Raw genomic sequence first — 15,147 nt, forward strand, 5'->3', positions numbered from 1 at the left:
ATTTTCAGCTCGAATGCCTCATTATAAACGTCAGCTAAGACTGGTGTTATTTCAAACTTGAAACACTTATAAAAGGCGGAAGTCAGACCATCAGGGCCAGGCGATTTCCCGGGATGCATACTTTCAATAGCACTGTTAACTTCCTCTTCCGAAATGGGTTCTTCAAATAATTCTTTTGCATTATTGTCAAGCTTTGGCATCAGCGGTAAAAAATCTTTTTTAAAACGATCGACATCAACTGAGCTGGCGGCGAATAAACCATGGAAGTGCTCAAAGAAAGCACGCTCGATAACATCTGCGACATCGCTGACTTCACCTTCGTGTTCAATTTCTGTTATCTGATTACGACGCGCATGCCACTTTTCTGAGCCCAACGCCCTTTTTGACGGTGCTTCTGCCGTTATCAGTCGCTCGGCTCTTGCCCGCACCATAGCACTGCGGTATCTTTCGACATCGAACCGCTCAATTTTACTTTTCAACGCGCGAATATCTTCAAGAAACATGCCGGGCATTCTACATTCTTCGAGGAGCAATTTTTCCAGGTTTCTGCGCATGAGCTTTTCTTCTGCTCCTTTTTTTTCTGCTTATAGCGCTCGAGCGTTCCAAAGCCTTTAATTTAACGACCTGCTTGATGTTCTCCCATTTTCTCTAAACGTCTTTTTACTGCGAACTTTCATTTTTTCAACTTGCGTCATTACTTCCTCCATAAATTTTTCATCACTCAGCAGATTCGAATTCAATTTCCATAGTTGCCACTCGAAGGCCCTTTTCGTTTCTTTCGTGCTAGCTACTACAAAGCTAACCAAGCAATGGTCACTAAATGAAACGGCGTTAACACGGTATGCCTTGCAAAGCGGTACCAATTCTACACTCACGTACGCCCTATCTAGTCGGGCGTGGCTGGCTGCCTGAAAGTGGGTGTACTGCATAGTCCGGCCACCACCGAGACATTCAGCCACATCCTCCAAACCATGTTCTCTTACTATATCGCTTAAGACAGCCGTACTTACATTCCTGTAATGTCGTTCGCTAGTTTTGTCTTTGGCTGAAAGGACGCAGTTGAAATCGCCAATAATGATTAGGAGCCTATTACAATTGGTATACTGCTTTAGTTGTTCGAAAAATATGCGTCTTTCGTCAGTGACAGTAGGTGCGTACAAGCATATTACGCGCCATTCCAATCCCGAAAACAAAAGATCGCAAACAATGAGCCGACCAGACGGACATGACGTTGAGGCTTCTACTTTAGCACCCAGACTCTGTCTGACGAACAAAACGCAACCGGAAGAAGTACCTATGGCATGGCTAACTATAACAGAATACCGCGGCAAGAATTGGCGCACCATGCCCCCAGTTTCATCGTCGCCAAGGACTTTAGTCTCTTGGACTGCCAGTATGTCAAGGTCGAGGTCACTTACTAGCCGATAAAGCTGACATTGTTTTCTCCGTGAGGCAAGGCCACGCACATTTAAAGTGGCCACACGGATTGAATTTTCTATTTGCACCATTGTAAGGCTACGAAAAACCCAGGGGCATGGCGCTTACCTTACAACTGCAATTCCTTCCTGAACGCCTTGTCTCAGTACAGTCCTTAAGTTGGCGAAGGCGGCGTTTCCGCCGTCTTGCGCTCCGACGAAATGTTTGGCCGTGGCCGGATGAGAGGCCGCCGAACGGGAGTCGTTTTGGCGGGTGGTTCGTCCGGCGAGGCAGCAGTGGTGCCCTTGTCTTTTTTCCCTTCGTCACGGGGACGCTTCCCCGTCACAGTGCCACTGTCGCTTTCAATCCCAGTCATCGGTTCAGCCTCCGAGGGGGTCTCGTCTGCTGAGCCAAGACACGTGTCGCCGGTGCTGCTTGCATCCACCTTTTCACTACTTTCGCCTACGCCTTCATATGGAAGCCCGGAGTCGGACTTACCTGGTGCTTCACACACTCCCTCTTCTTGACGGCATGACGACCCATCTTCCACAGCAGAGCTCGGGTTAACTCCTGCTGTTTCTTCCGAGTCTGCTTCGTCCATGAGGTGCTCCAGTGCATCACTTTCCTGCGCTGGTCCAGTCACACTGGCATATGTCTTCGCGCAGTCAGCGTCTTCGTGGCCGAAGCGGCGACAACGACTGCAGCGGGGTACTCGGCAGTCGCGACGTATGTGACCGGTACTCTTGCACCGTAGGCACAACGGTGCACGGCCCGGAACGACAACGAGAGTCAGCTCTCCGGCAATCTTGAGCTGGTGCGGAATGTCATCCACCTTGACGTCGGAGTGCAGCTTTAGTCCCACAGACCGCGTCGTTGAGCACTTTTCTGTGATGCCCGGTGCTTGCCACTTCTCCCGTTTCACTTCGAACACTTTCCCATAGGGAGTCAAGGCAACACGCACGTCTTCGTCGGTCACGCCGTGCAGCAACCAGTGAAGCTTCAAGTGAACCTCGTGGTTATTTGGGTCAATGAGCAAACATGGGCGATCCTTTACCTTCACATCGATGGCGGAGAGCAACTTCCGAGCAGCTTCAGCACTCGTCAGTGTCACAGCCCATACGTGGTTCATTTGATACGCCCCCAACGCCAAAACGTCGTCGAGCGCACCAAGCTTGGCCAAAGTGTCCCTGTAGTCTTCGACGCGGTAAGGCCGGGCTCTCGGATCACCATGCATGAAAACGGTATTCGCAGCGATGCGTCCGGAAGGCAGATTGGGCAAAATCACCTGATAATCGTCGGCGCTAGGAGCAAAGACCCTGTCACCGCGGCCCGGTCGGGCCGCTGATACCGCTCCGTCGGAGCCGAACATTCCGCGACCGTATCGCTCGAAAGCTGGAAGTGGAATCGTTGCGCCACCAAGTCCGCTTATAGGGTTGCCCTTCGCACACACGCGGTAGCATGTTTTGCTCGGCCTTCTGTCTATGAAGCACAGGTAAAGAGACAAGCCATTGTAGACAGACAAATAAGTAGATAGACAGATAAAATAACAAAAGGGAGAATTTCACCCGCACATGGTTCGAACACGCAACCTTCTGATCGGGAGTCATCATCATCATCATCATCAGCCTCACTACGTCCACTGCAGGACAAAGGCCTCTCCCATGTTCCGCCAGTCAACCCGGTCCTGTGCTTGCTGCTGCCAATTTATACCCGCAAACTTCTTAATCTCATCTGCCCACCTAACCTTCTGTCTCCCCCTAACCCGCTTCCCTTCTCTGGGAATCCAGTCAGTTACCCTTAATGACCAGCGGTTTTCCTGTCTACGCGCTACATGCCCTGCCCATGTCTATTTCTTCATCTTGATTTCAGCTATGATATCCTTAACCCCCGTTTGTTCCCTAATCCACTCTGCTCTCTTCTTGTCTCTTATGGTTACACCTACCATTTTTTTTCCATTGCTCGCTGCGTCGTCCTCAATTTAAGCTGAACCCTCTTTGTAAGTCTCCAGGTTTCTGGAAGGACAAATATGTAGATAAACAGATAGATGAAAATCATGAAAAGAGAATTTGACCCGGACGTGATTAGAACACGCAACCTTCTGATCTGGAGTCAGACGTTCTAAAGTTGCGCCACCGAGTACGCTTAAGGTAGCCGTTCGCACAGACGCGGTAGCATGTTTTGCTCGGCCTTCCGTCGATGAAAATCAGGTAAAGAGACAGGTCATTGCAGACAGACAAATAAGTAGATAAAGAGATAGATGAAAATCATAAAAAGAGAATTTGACCCGGACGTGATTCGAACACGCAACCTTCTGATCTGGAGTCAGACGCGCTACCGGTACGCCACCGAGTCCGCTTAGTGTAGCCGTTCGCACAGACGCGGTAGCATGTTTTGCTCGGCCTTCCGTCGATGAAAATCAGGTAAAGAGACAGGTCATTGTAGACAGACAAATAAGTAGATAGACAGATAGATGAAAATAATAAAAAAGAACTTAACACGGACGTGATTCGAACACGCGAACTTCTGATCTGGAGTCAGACGTGCTACTGTGTCGCCACCGAGTCCACTTAGCGCAGCCATTCGCACACACGCCATAGCATGTTTGCTCGGCCTTCTGTCGATGAAGCACAGGTAAAGAGACAAGTCATTGTAGAATGACAAATAGGTAGATAGACAGATAAAATTACCAAAAAAGAGAATTTGACCCGCACATGGTTCGAACACGCAACCTTCTAATCTGGAGAATGCCGCGCTAAAGTTGCGCCACCGATTCCGCTTAGGGTAGCCGTTCGCACACACGCGGTAGCATGTTTTGCTCGGCCTTCTGTCGATGAACACAGGTAAAGAGACAAGTCATTGTAGACAGACAAATAGGTAGATAGACAGATAGTTGAAAATAATAAAAAAGAGAATTTGACCCAAACGTGATTCGAACACACAACCTTCTGATCTGGAGTCAGACGTGGTACCGTTGCGCCACCAATCCGCTTATAGGGTTGCCCTTCGCACACACGCGGTAGCATGTTTTGCTCGGCCTTCTGCCGATGAAGCACAGGTAAAGAGACAAGCCATTGTAGACAGACAAATAAGTAGATAGACAGATAAAAATAACAAATGGGAGAATTTCACCCGCACATGGTTCGAACACGCAACCTTCTGATCGGGAGTATGACGCGCTAAAGTTCCGCCACCAGTCCGCTTAGGGTAGCCGTTCGCACACACGCGGTAGCATGTTTTGCTCGGCCTTCTGTCGATGAAATACAGGTAAAGAGACAAGTCCTTGTAGACAGACAAATAAGTAGATAGACAGATAGTTGAAAATAATAAAAAAGAGAATTTGACCCAAACGTAATTCAAACTCGCAACCTTCTGATAAGGAGTCAGACGTGCTACCGTGTCGCCACCGAGCCCACTTTGTGTAGCCGTTTTCACACAACCCGTAGCATGTTTTGCTCGGCGTTCTGTCGATGAAGCACAGGTAAAGAGACAAGTCATTGTAGAATGACAAATAGGTAGATAGACAGAGAAAAATAACAAAAAACAGAATTTGACCCACATATGGTTCGAACACGCAACCTTCTGATCTGGAGTATGACGCGCTAAAGTTGCGCCACCAAGTCCGCTTAAGGTAGCCATTCGCACAGACGCGGTAGCATGTTTTGCTCGGCCTTGTGTCGATAAAGCACAGGTAAAAAGACAAGTCATTGTAGAAGGACAAATATGTAGATAAACAGATAGATGAAAATCATGAAAAGAGAATTTGACCCGGACGGGATTAGAACACGCAACCTTCTGATCTGGAGTCAGACGTGCTAAAGTTGCACCACCGAGTCCGCTTAAGGTAGCCGTTCGCACAGACGCGGTAGCATGTTTTACTCGGCCTTCCGTCGATGGAAATCAGGTAAAGGGACAGGTCATTGTAGACAGACAATTAAGTAGATAAACAGATAGATGAAAATCATAAAAAGACAATTGGACCCGGACGTGATTCGAACACGCAACCTTCTGATCTGGAGTCAGACGCGCTACCGGTACGCCACCGAGTCCGCTTAGTGTAGCCGTTCGCACAGACGCGGTAGCATGTTTTGCTCGGCCTTCCGTCGATGAAAATCAGGTAAAGAGACAGGTCATTGTAGACAGACAAATAAGTAGATAAACAGATAGATGAAAATCATAAAAAGAGAATTTGCCCCGGACGTGATTCGAACACGCAACCTTCTGATCTGGAGTCAGACGCGCTACCGGTACGCCACCGAGTCCGCTTAGTGTAGCCGTTCGCCCACACGTGGTAGCATGTTTTGCTCGGCCTTGTATCGATAAAGCACAGGTAAAGAGACAACTCATTGCAAAATGACAAATAAGTAGATAGACAGATAAAAATAACAAAAAAGAGAATTTGACCCAGACGTGATTCGAACACGCATCCTTCTCATCTGGAGTCAGACGTGGTACCGTTGCGCAACCGAGTCCGCCTATAGGGTAGCCCTTCGCACACACGCGGTAGCATGTTTTGCTCGGCCTTCTGTCGATGAAGCACAGGCAAAGAGACAAGTAATTGTAGACAGACAAATTAGTAGATGGACAAATAGATGAAAATAATGAAAAAGAGAACTTGACCCGGACGTGATTTGAACACGCAACCTTCTGATATGGAGTCAGACGTGCTACCGTGTCGCCACCGAGTCCACTGTGTGTAGCCGTTTTCACACACACGGTAGCATGTTTTCCTCGGCCTTGTGTCGATAAAGCACAGGTAAAGGGACAAGTCATTGTAGAAGGACAAATATGTAGATAAACAGATAGATGAAAATCATGAAAAGAGAATTTGACCCGGACGTGATTAGAACACGCAACCTTGTGATCTGGAGTCAGACGTGCTAAAGTTGCACCACCGAGTCCGCTTAAGGTAGCCGTTCGCACAGACGCGGTAGCATGTTTTGCTTGGCCTTCCGTCGATGAATATCAGGTAAAGAGACAGGTCATTGTAGACAGACAAATAGGTAGATAAACAGATAGATGAAAATCATAAAAAGAGAATTTGACCCGGACGTGATTCGAACACGCAACCTTCTTATATGGAGTCAGACGTGCTACCGTGTCGCCACCGAGTCCACTTTGTGTAGCCGTTTTCACACACACCGTAGCATGTTTTGCTCGGCCTTGTGTCGACGAAGCACAGGTAAAGGGACAAGTCATTGTAGACAGACAAATATGTAGATAGAGAGATAGATGAAAATATTAAGAAAGAACTTAACACGGACGTGATTCGAACACGCGAACTTCTGATCTGGAGTCAGACGTGCTACCGTGTCGCCACCGAGCCCACTTTGTGTAGCCGTTTTCACACAACCCGTAGCATGTTTTGCTCGGCGTTCTGTCGATGAAGCACAGGTAAAGAGACAAGTCATTGTAGAATGACAAATAGGTAGATAGACAGAGAAAAATAACAAAAAACAGAATTTGACCCACATATGGTTCGAACACGCAACCTTCTGATCTGGAGTATGACGCGCTAAATTTGCGCCACCAAGTCCGCTTAAGGTAGCCATTCGCACAGACGCGGTAGCATGTTTTGCTCGGCCTTGTGTCGATAAAGCACAGGTAAAAAGACAAGTCATTGTAGAAGGACAAATATGTAGATAAACAGATAGATGAAAATCATGAAAAGAGAATTTGACCCGGACGGGATTAGAACACGCAACCTTCTGATCTGGAGTCAGACGTGCTAAAGTTGCACCACCGAGTCCGCTTAAGGTAGCCGTTCGCACAGACGCGGTAGCATGTTTTACTCGGCCTTCCGTCGATGGAAATCAGGTAAAGGGACAGGTCATTGTAGTCAGACAATTAAGTAGATAAACAGATAGATGAAAATCATAAAAAGACAATTTGACCCGGACGTGATTCGAACACGCAACCTTCTGATCTGGAGTCAGACGCGCTACCGGTACGCCACCGAGTCCGCTTAGTGTAGCCGTTCGCACAGACGCGGTAGCATGTTTTGCTCGGCCTTCCGTCGATGAAAATCAGGTAAAGAGACAGGTCATTGTAGACAGACAAATAAGTAGATAAACAGATAGATGAAAATCATAAAAAGAGAATTTGCCCCGGACGTGATTCGAACACGCAACCTTCTGATCTGGAGTCAGACGCGCTACCGGTACGCCACCGAGTCCGCTTAGTGTAGCCGTTCGCCCACACGTGGTAGCATGTTTTGCTCGGCCTTGTATCGATAAAGCACAGGTAAAGAGACAACTCATTGCAAAATGACAAATAAGTAGATAGACAGATAAAAATAACAAAAAAGAGAATTTGACCCAGACGTGATTCGAACACGCATCCTTCTCATCTGGAGTCAGACGTGGTACCGTTGCGCAACCGAGTCCGCCTATAGGGTAGCCCTTCGCACACACGCGGTAGCATGTTTTGCTCGGCCTTCTGTCGATGAAGCACAGGCAAAGAGACAAGTAATTGTAGACAGACAAATAAGTAGATGGACAAATAGATGAAAATAATGAAAAAGAGAACTTGACCCGGACGTGATTTGAACACGCAACCTTCTGATATGGAGTCAGACGTGCTACCGTGTCGCCACCGAGTCTACTTTGTGTAGCCGTTTTCACACACACGGTAGCATGTTTTCCTCGGCCTTGTGTCGATAAAGCACAGGTAAAGGGACAAGTCATTGTAGAAGGACAAATATGTAGATAAACAGATAGATGAAAATCATGAAAAGAGAATTTGACCCGGACGTGATTAGAACACGCAACCTTGTGATCTGGAGTCAGACGTGCTAAAGTTGCACCACCGAGTCCGCTTAAGGTAGCCGTTCGCACAGACGCGGTAGCATGTTTTGCTTGGCCTTCCGTCGATGAAAATCAGGTAAAGATACAGGTCATTGTAGACAGACAAATAGGTAGATAAACAGATAGATGAAAATCATAAAAAGAGAATTTGACCCGGACGTGATTCGAACACGCAACCTTCTTATATGGAGTCAGACGTGCTACCGTGTCGCCACCGAGTCCACTTTGTGTAGCCGTTTTCACACACACCGTAGCATGTTTTGCTCGGCCTTGTGTCGACGAAGCACAGGTAAAGGGACAAGTCATTGTAGACAGACAAATATGTAGATAGACAGATAGATGAAAATATTAAGAAAGAACTTAACACGGACGTGATTCGAACACGCGAACTTCTGATCTGGAGTCAGACGTGCTACTGTGTCGCCACCGAGTCCACTAAGCGCAGCCGTTCGCACACAACCCGTAGCATGTTTTGCTCGGCGTTCTGTCGATGAAGCACAGGTAAAGAGACAAGTCATTCTAGAATGACAAATAGGTAGATAGACAGAGAAAAATAACAAAAAACTGAATTTGACCCGCACATGGTTCGAACACGCAACCTTCTGATCTGGAGTATGACGCGCTAAAGTTGCGCCACCGAGTCCACTTAGAGTAGCCGTTCGCACACACGCGGTAGCATGTTTTGCTCGGACTTCTGTCGATGAAGCACAGGTAAAGAGACAAGTCATTGTAGACAGACAAATCAGTAGATAGACAGATAGTTGAAAAAAATAAAAAAAGAGAATTTGACCCAGACGTGATTCGAACACGCAACCTTCTGATCTGGAGTCAGACACGCTACCATGTCGCCACCGAGTCCGCTTAGGGTAGCCGTTCGCACAAACGTGGTAGAACGTTTTGCTCGGCCATTTGTCGATGAATTCCAAATGAAGGGACAAGTCATTGTAGACAGACAAATAAGTAGATATTCAGATAGATGAAAATAATAAAAAGAAAATTTTAACCAAACGTGATTCGAACACGCAACCTTGTGATCTGGAGTCAGACGTGGTACCGTTGCGCCACCAAGTCCGCTTATAGGGTTTCCCTTCGCACACACGCGGTAGCATGTTTAGCTCGGCCTTCTGTCGATGAAGCACAGGTAAAAAGACAAGTCATTGTAGACAGACAAATAATTAGATAGACATAAAGATGAAAATAATAAAAAAGAGAACTTGACCCGGACGTGATTCGAACACGCAACCTTCTGATATGGAGTCAGACGTGCTACCGTGTCGCCACCGAGTCCACTTTGTGTAGCCGTTTTCACACACACCGTAGCATGTTTTGCTCGGCCTTGTGTCGACGAAGCAAAGGTAAAGGGACAAGTCATTGTAGACAGACAAATATGTAGATAGACAGATAGATGAAAATATTAAAAAAGAGAATTTGACCCGGACGTGATTCGAACATGCAAACTTCTGATCTGAAGTCAGACGCGCTACTGGTTCGCCACCGAGTCCGCTTAGTGTAGCCGTTCGCCCACACGTGGTAGCATGTTTTGCTCGGCCTTCTATCGATGAAGCACAGGTAAAGAGACAACTCATTGTAGAATGACAAATAAGTAGATAGACAGATAAAAATAACAAAAAAGAGAACCTCACCCAGACGTGATTCGAACACGCATCCTTCTCATCTGGAGTCAGACGTGGTATCGTTGCGCAACCGAGTCCGCCTATAGGGTAGCCCTTCGCACACACGCAGTAGCATGTTTTGCTCGGCCCTCTGTCGATGAAGCACAGGTAAAGAGACAAGTCATTGTAGACAGACAAATAAGTAGATAGAGAGATAGATGAAAATAATAAAAAAGAACTTAACACGGACGTGATTCGAACACGCGAACTTCTGATCTGGAGTCAGGCGTGCTACTGTGTCGCCACCGAGTCCACTTAGCGAAGCCATTCGCACACACGCCGTAGCATGTTTGCTCGGCCTTCTGTCGATGAAGCACAGGTAAAGAGACAAGTCATTGTAGAATGACAAATAGGTAGATAGACAGATAGATGAAAATCATAAAAAGAGAATTTGACCCGGACGTGATTCGAACACGCAACCTTCTTATATGGAGTCAGACGTGCTACCGTGTCGCCACCGAGTCCACTTTGTGTAGCCGTTTTCACACACACCGTAGCATGTTTTGCTCGGCCTTGTGTCGACGAAGCACAGGTAAAGGGACAAGTCATTGTAGACAGACAAATATGTAGATAGACAGATAGATGAAAATATTAAGAAAGAACTTAACACGGACGTGATTCGAACACGCGAACTTCTGATCTGGAGTCAGACGTGCTACCGTGTCGCCACCGAGCCCACTTTGTGTAGCCGTTTTCACACAACCCGTAGCATGTTTTGCTCGGCGTTCTGTCGATGAAGCACAGGTAAAGAGACAAGTTATAGTAGAATGACAAATAGGTAGATAGACAGAGAAAAATAACAAAAAACAGAATTTGACCCGCACATGGTTCGAACACGCAACCTTCTGATCTGGAGTATGACGCGCTAAAGTTGCGCCACCGAGTCCGCTTAGAGTAGCCGTTCGCACACACGCGGTAGCATGTTTTGCTCGGACTTCTGTCGATGAAGCACAGGTAAAGAGACAAGTCATTGTAGACAGACAAATCAGTAGATAGACAGATAGTTGAAAAAAATAAAAAAAGAGAATTTGACCCAGACGTGATTCGAACACGCAACCTTCGGATCTGGAGTCAGACACGCTACCATGTCGCCACCGAGTCCGCTTAGTGTAGCCGTTCGCCCACACGTGGTAGCATGTTTTGCTCGGCCTTGTATCGATAAAGCACAGGTAAAGAGACAACTCATTGCAAAATGACAAATAAGTAGATAGACAGATAAAAATAACAAAAAAGAGAATTTGACCCAGACGTGATTCGAACACGCATCCTTCTCATCTGGAGTCAGACGTGGTACCGTTGCGCAACCGAGTCCGCCTATAGGGTAGCCCTTCGCACACACGCGGTAGCATGTTTTGCTCGGCCTTCTGTCGATGAAGCACAGGCAAAGAGACAAGTAATTGTAGACAGACAAATAAGTAGATGGACAAATAGATGAAAATAATGAAAAAGAGAACTTGACCCGGACGTGATTTGAACACGCAACCTTCTGATATGGAGTCAGACGTGCTACCGTGTCGCCACCGAGTCTACTTTGTGTAGCCGTTTTCACACACACGGTAGCATGTTTTCCTCGGCCTTGTGTCGATAAAGCACAGGTAAAGGGACAAGTCATTGTAGAAGGACAAATATGTAGATAAACAGATAGATGAAAATCATGAAAAGAGAATTTGACCCGGACGTGATTAGAACACGCAACCTTGTGATCTGGAGTCAGACGTGCTAAAGTTGCACCACCGAGTCCGCTTAAGGTAGCCGTTCGCACAGACGCGGTAGCATGTTTTGCTTGGCCTTCCGTCGATGAAAATCAGGTAAAGATACAGGTCATTGTAGACAGACAAATAGGTAGATAAACAGATAGATGAAAATCATAAAAAGAGAATTTGACCCGGACGTGATTCGAACACGCAACCTTCTTATATGGAGTCAGACGTGCTACCGTGTCGCCACCGAGTCCACTTTGTGTAGCCGTTTTCACACACACCGTAGCATGTTTTGCTCGGCCTTGTGTCGACGAAGCACAGGTAAAGGGACAAGTCATTGTAGACAGACAAATATGTAGATAGACAGATAGATGAAAATATTAAGAAAGAACTTAACACGGACGTGATTCGAACACGCGAACTTCTGATCTGGAGTCAGACGTGCTACTGTGTCGCCACCGAGTCCACTAAGCGCAGCCGTTCGCACACAACCCGTAGCATGTTTTGCTCGGCGTTCTGTCGATGAAGCACAGGTAAAGAGACAAGTCATTCTAGAATGACAAATAGGTAGATAGACAGAGAAAAATAACAAAAAACTGAATTTGACCCGCACATGGTTCGAACACGCAACCTTCTGATCTGGAGTATGACGCGCTAAAGTTGCGCCACCGAGTCCACTTAGAGTAGCCGTTCGCACACACGCGGTAGCATGTTTTGCTCGGACTTCTGTCGATGAAGCACAGGTAAAGAGACAAGTCATTGTAGACAGACAAATCAGTAGATAGACAGATAGTTGAAAAAAATAAAAAAAGAGAATTTGACCCAGACGTGATTCGAACACGCAACCTTCTGATCTGGAGTCAGACACGCTACCATGTCGCCACCGAGTCCGCTTAGGGTAGCCGTTCGCACAAACGTGGTAGAACGTTTTGCTCGGCCATTTGTCGATGAATTCCAAATGAAGGGACAAGTCATTGTAGACAGACAAATAAGTAGATATTCAGATAGATGAAAATAATAAAAAGAAAATTTTAACCAAACGTGATTCGAACACGCAACCTTGTGATCTGGAGTCAGACGTGGTACCGTTGCGCCACCAAGTCCGCTTATAGGGTTTCCCTTCGCACACACGCGGTAGCATGTTTAGCTCGGCCTTCTGTCGATGAAGCACAGGTAAAAAGACAAGTCATTGTAGACAGACAAATAATTAGATAGACATAAAGATGAAAATAATAAAAAAGAGAACTTGACCCGGACGTGATTCGAACACGCAACCTTCTGATATGGAGTCAGACGTGCTACCGTGTCGCCACCGAGTCCACTTTGTGTAGCCGTTTTCACACACACCGTAGCATGTTTTGCTCGGCCTTGTGTCGACGAAGCAAAGGTAAAGGGACAAGTCATTGTAGACAGACAAATATGTAGATAGACAGATAGATGAAAATATTAAAAAAGAGAATTTGACCCGGACGTGATTCGAACATGCAAACTTCTGATCTGAAGTCAGACGCGCTACTGGTTCGCCACCGAGTCCGCTTAGTGTAGCCGTTCGCCCACACGTGGTAGCATGTTTTGCTCGGCCTTCTATCGATGAAGCACAGGTAAAGAGACAACTCATTGTAGAATGACAAATAAGTAGATAGACAGATAAAAATAACAAAAAAGAGAACCTCACCCAGACGTGATTCGAACACGCATCCTTCTCATCTGGAGTCAGACGTGGTATCGTTGCGCAACCGAGTCCGCCTATAGGGTAGCCCTTCGCACACACGCAGTAGCATGTTTTGCTCGGCCCTCTGTCGATGAAGCACAGGTAAAGAGACAAGTCATTGTAGACAGACAAATAAGTAGATAGAGAGATAGATGAAAATAATAAAAAAGAACTTAACACGGACGTGATTCGAACACGCGAACTTCTGATCTGGAGTCAGGCGTGCTACTGTGTCGCCACCGAGTCCACTTAGCGAAGCCATTCGCACACACGCCGTAGCATGTTTGCTCGGCCTTCTGTCGATGAAGCACAGGTAAAGAGACAAGTCATTGTAGAATGACAAATAGGTAGATAGACAGATAGATGAAAATCATAAAAAGAGAATTTGACCCGGACGTGATTCGAACACGCAACCTTCTTATATGGAGTCAGACGTGCTACCGTGTCGCCACCGAGTCCACTTTGTGTAGCCGTTTTCACACACACCGTAGCATGTTTTGCTCGGCCTTGTGTCGACGAAGCACAGGTAAAGGGACAAGTCATTGTAGACAGACAAATATGTAGATAGACAGATAGATGAAAATATTAAGAAAGAACTTAACACGGACGTGATTCGAACACGCGAACTTCTGATCTGGAGTCAGACGTGCTACCGTGTCGCCACCGAGCCCACTTTGTGTAGCCGTTTTCACACAACCCGTAGCATGTTTTGCTCGGCGTTCTGTCGATGAAGCACAGGTAAAGAGACAAGTTATTGTAGAATGACAAATAGGTAGATAGACAGAGAAAAATAACAAAAAACAGAATTTGACCCGCACATGGTTCGAACACGCAACCTTCTGATCTGGAGTATGACGCGCTAAAGTTGCGCCACCGAGTCCGCTTAGAGTAGCCGTTCGCACACACGCGGTAGCATGTTTTGCTCGGACTTCTGTCGATGAAGCACAGGTAAAGAGACAAGTCATTGTAGACAGACAAATCAGTAGATAGACAGATAGTTGAAAAAAATAAAAAAAGAGAATTTGACCCAGACGTGATTCGAACACGCAACCTTCGGATCTGGAGTCAGACACGCTACCATGTCGCCACCGAGTCCGCTTAGGGTAGCCGTTCGCACAAACGTGGTAGAACGTTTTGCTCGGCCATTTGTCGATGAATTCCAAATGAAGGGACAAGTCATTGTAGACAGACAAATAAGTAGATATTCAGATAGATGAAAATAATAAAAAGAAAATTTTAACCAAACGTGATTCGAACACGCAACCTTGTGATCTGGAGTCAGACGTGGTACCGTTGCGCCACCAAGTCCGCTTATAGGGTTTCCCTTCGCACACACGCGGTAGCATGTTTTGCTCGGCCTTCTGTCGATGAAGCACAGGTAAAGAGACAAGTCATTGTAGACAGACAAATAATTAGATAGACATAAAGATGAAAATAATAAAAAAGAGAACTTGACCCGGACGTGATTCGAACACGCAACCTTCTGATATGGAGTCAGACGTGCTACCGTGTCGCCACCGAGTCCACTTTGTGTAGCCGTTTTCACACACACCGTAGCATGTTTTGCTCGGCCTTGTGTCGACGAAGCAAAGGTAAAGGGACAAGTCATTGTAGACAGACAAATATGTAGATAGACAGATAGATGAAAATATTAAAAAAGAGAATTTGACCCGGACGTGATTCGAACATGCAAACTTCTGATCTGAAGTCAGACGCGCTACTGGTTCGCCACCGAGTCCGCTTAGTGTAGCCGTTCGCCCACACGTGGTAGCATGTTTTGCTCGGCCTTCTATCGATGAAGCACAGGTAAAGAGACAACTCATTGTAGAATGACAAATAAGTAG

The 15,147-nt window shown here is 46.5% G+C and overlaps 7 non-coding genes across 7 annotated transcripts; all 7 read right to left on the minus strand.

Annotated features, from left to right (window-relative positions):
* Positions 1-3,696: 3,696 nt before the first annotated feature.
* On the minus strand, positions 3,697-3,768 carry TRNAW-CCA (transfer RNA tryptophan (anticodon CCA)). Its single transcript has one exon. It is a non-coding gene; the product is annotated as a tRNA-Trp (tRNA).
* A 1,622-nt stretch (positions 3,769-5,390) lies between these two features.
* TRNAW-CCA (transfer RNA tryptophan (anticodon CCA)) lies at positions 5,391-5,462 on the minus strand. The gene has a single exon. It is a non-coding gene; the product is annotated as a tRNA-Trp (tRNA).
* Positions 5,463-5,603: 141 nt separating this feature from the next.
* On the minus strand, positions 5,604-5,675 carry TRNAW-CCA (transfer RNA tryptophan (anticodon CCA)). Its single transcript has one exon. It is a non-coding gene; the product is annotated as a tRNA-Trp (tRNA).
* A 1,628-nt stretch (positions 5,676-7,303) lies between these two features.
* On the minus strand, positions 7,304-7,375 carry TRNAW-CCA (transfer RNA tryptophan (anticodon CCA)). The gene has a single exon. It is a non-coding gene; the product is annotated as a tRNA-Trp (tRNA).
* A 141-nt stretch (positions 7,376-7,516) lies between these two features.
* On the minus strand, positions 7,517-7,588 carry TRNAW-CCA (transfer RNA tryptophan (anticodon CCA)). The gene has a single exon. It is a non-coding gene; the product is annotated as a tRNA-Trp (tRNA).
* Positions 7,589-9,005: 1,417 nt separating this feature from the next.
* Positions 9,006-9,077, minus strand: TRNAW-CCA (transfer RNA tryptophan (anticodon CCA)). The gene has a single exon. It is a non-coding gene; the product is annotated as a tRNA-Trp (tRNA).
* Positions 9,078-12,410: 3,333 nt separating this feature from the next.
* On the minus strand, positions 12,411-12,482 carry TRNAW-CCA (transfer RNA tryptophan (anticodon CCA)). Its single transcript has one exon. It is a non-coding gene; the product is annotated as a tRNA-Trp (tRNA).
* Between the last annotated feature and the right edge of the window lie 2,665 nt (positions 12,483-15,147).

The sequence above is a fragment of the Rhipicephalus microplus genome, chromosome 5, assembly GCF_043290135.1.
Source record: "Rhipicephalus microplus isolate Deutch F79 chromosome 5, USDA_Rmic, whole genome shotgun sequence".
Classification (NCBI taxonomy): Eukaryota; Metazoa; Arthropoda; class Arachnida; order Ixodida; family Ixodidae; genus Rhipicephalus; species Rhipicephalus microplus.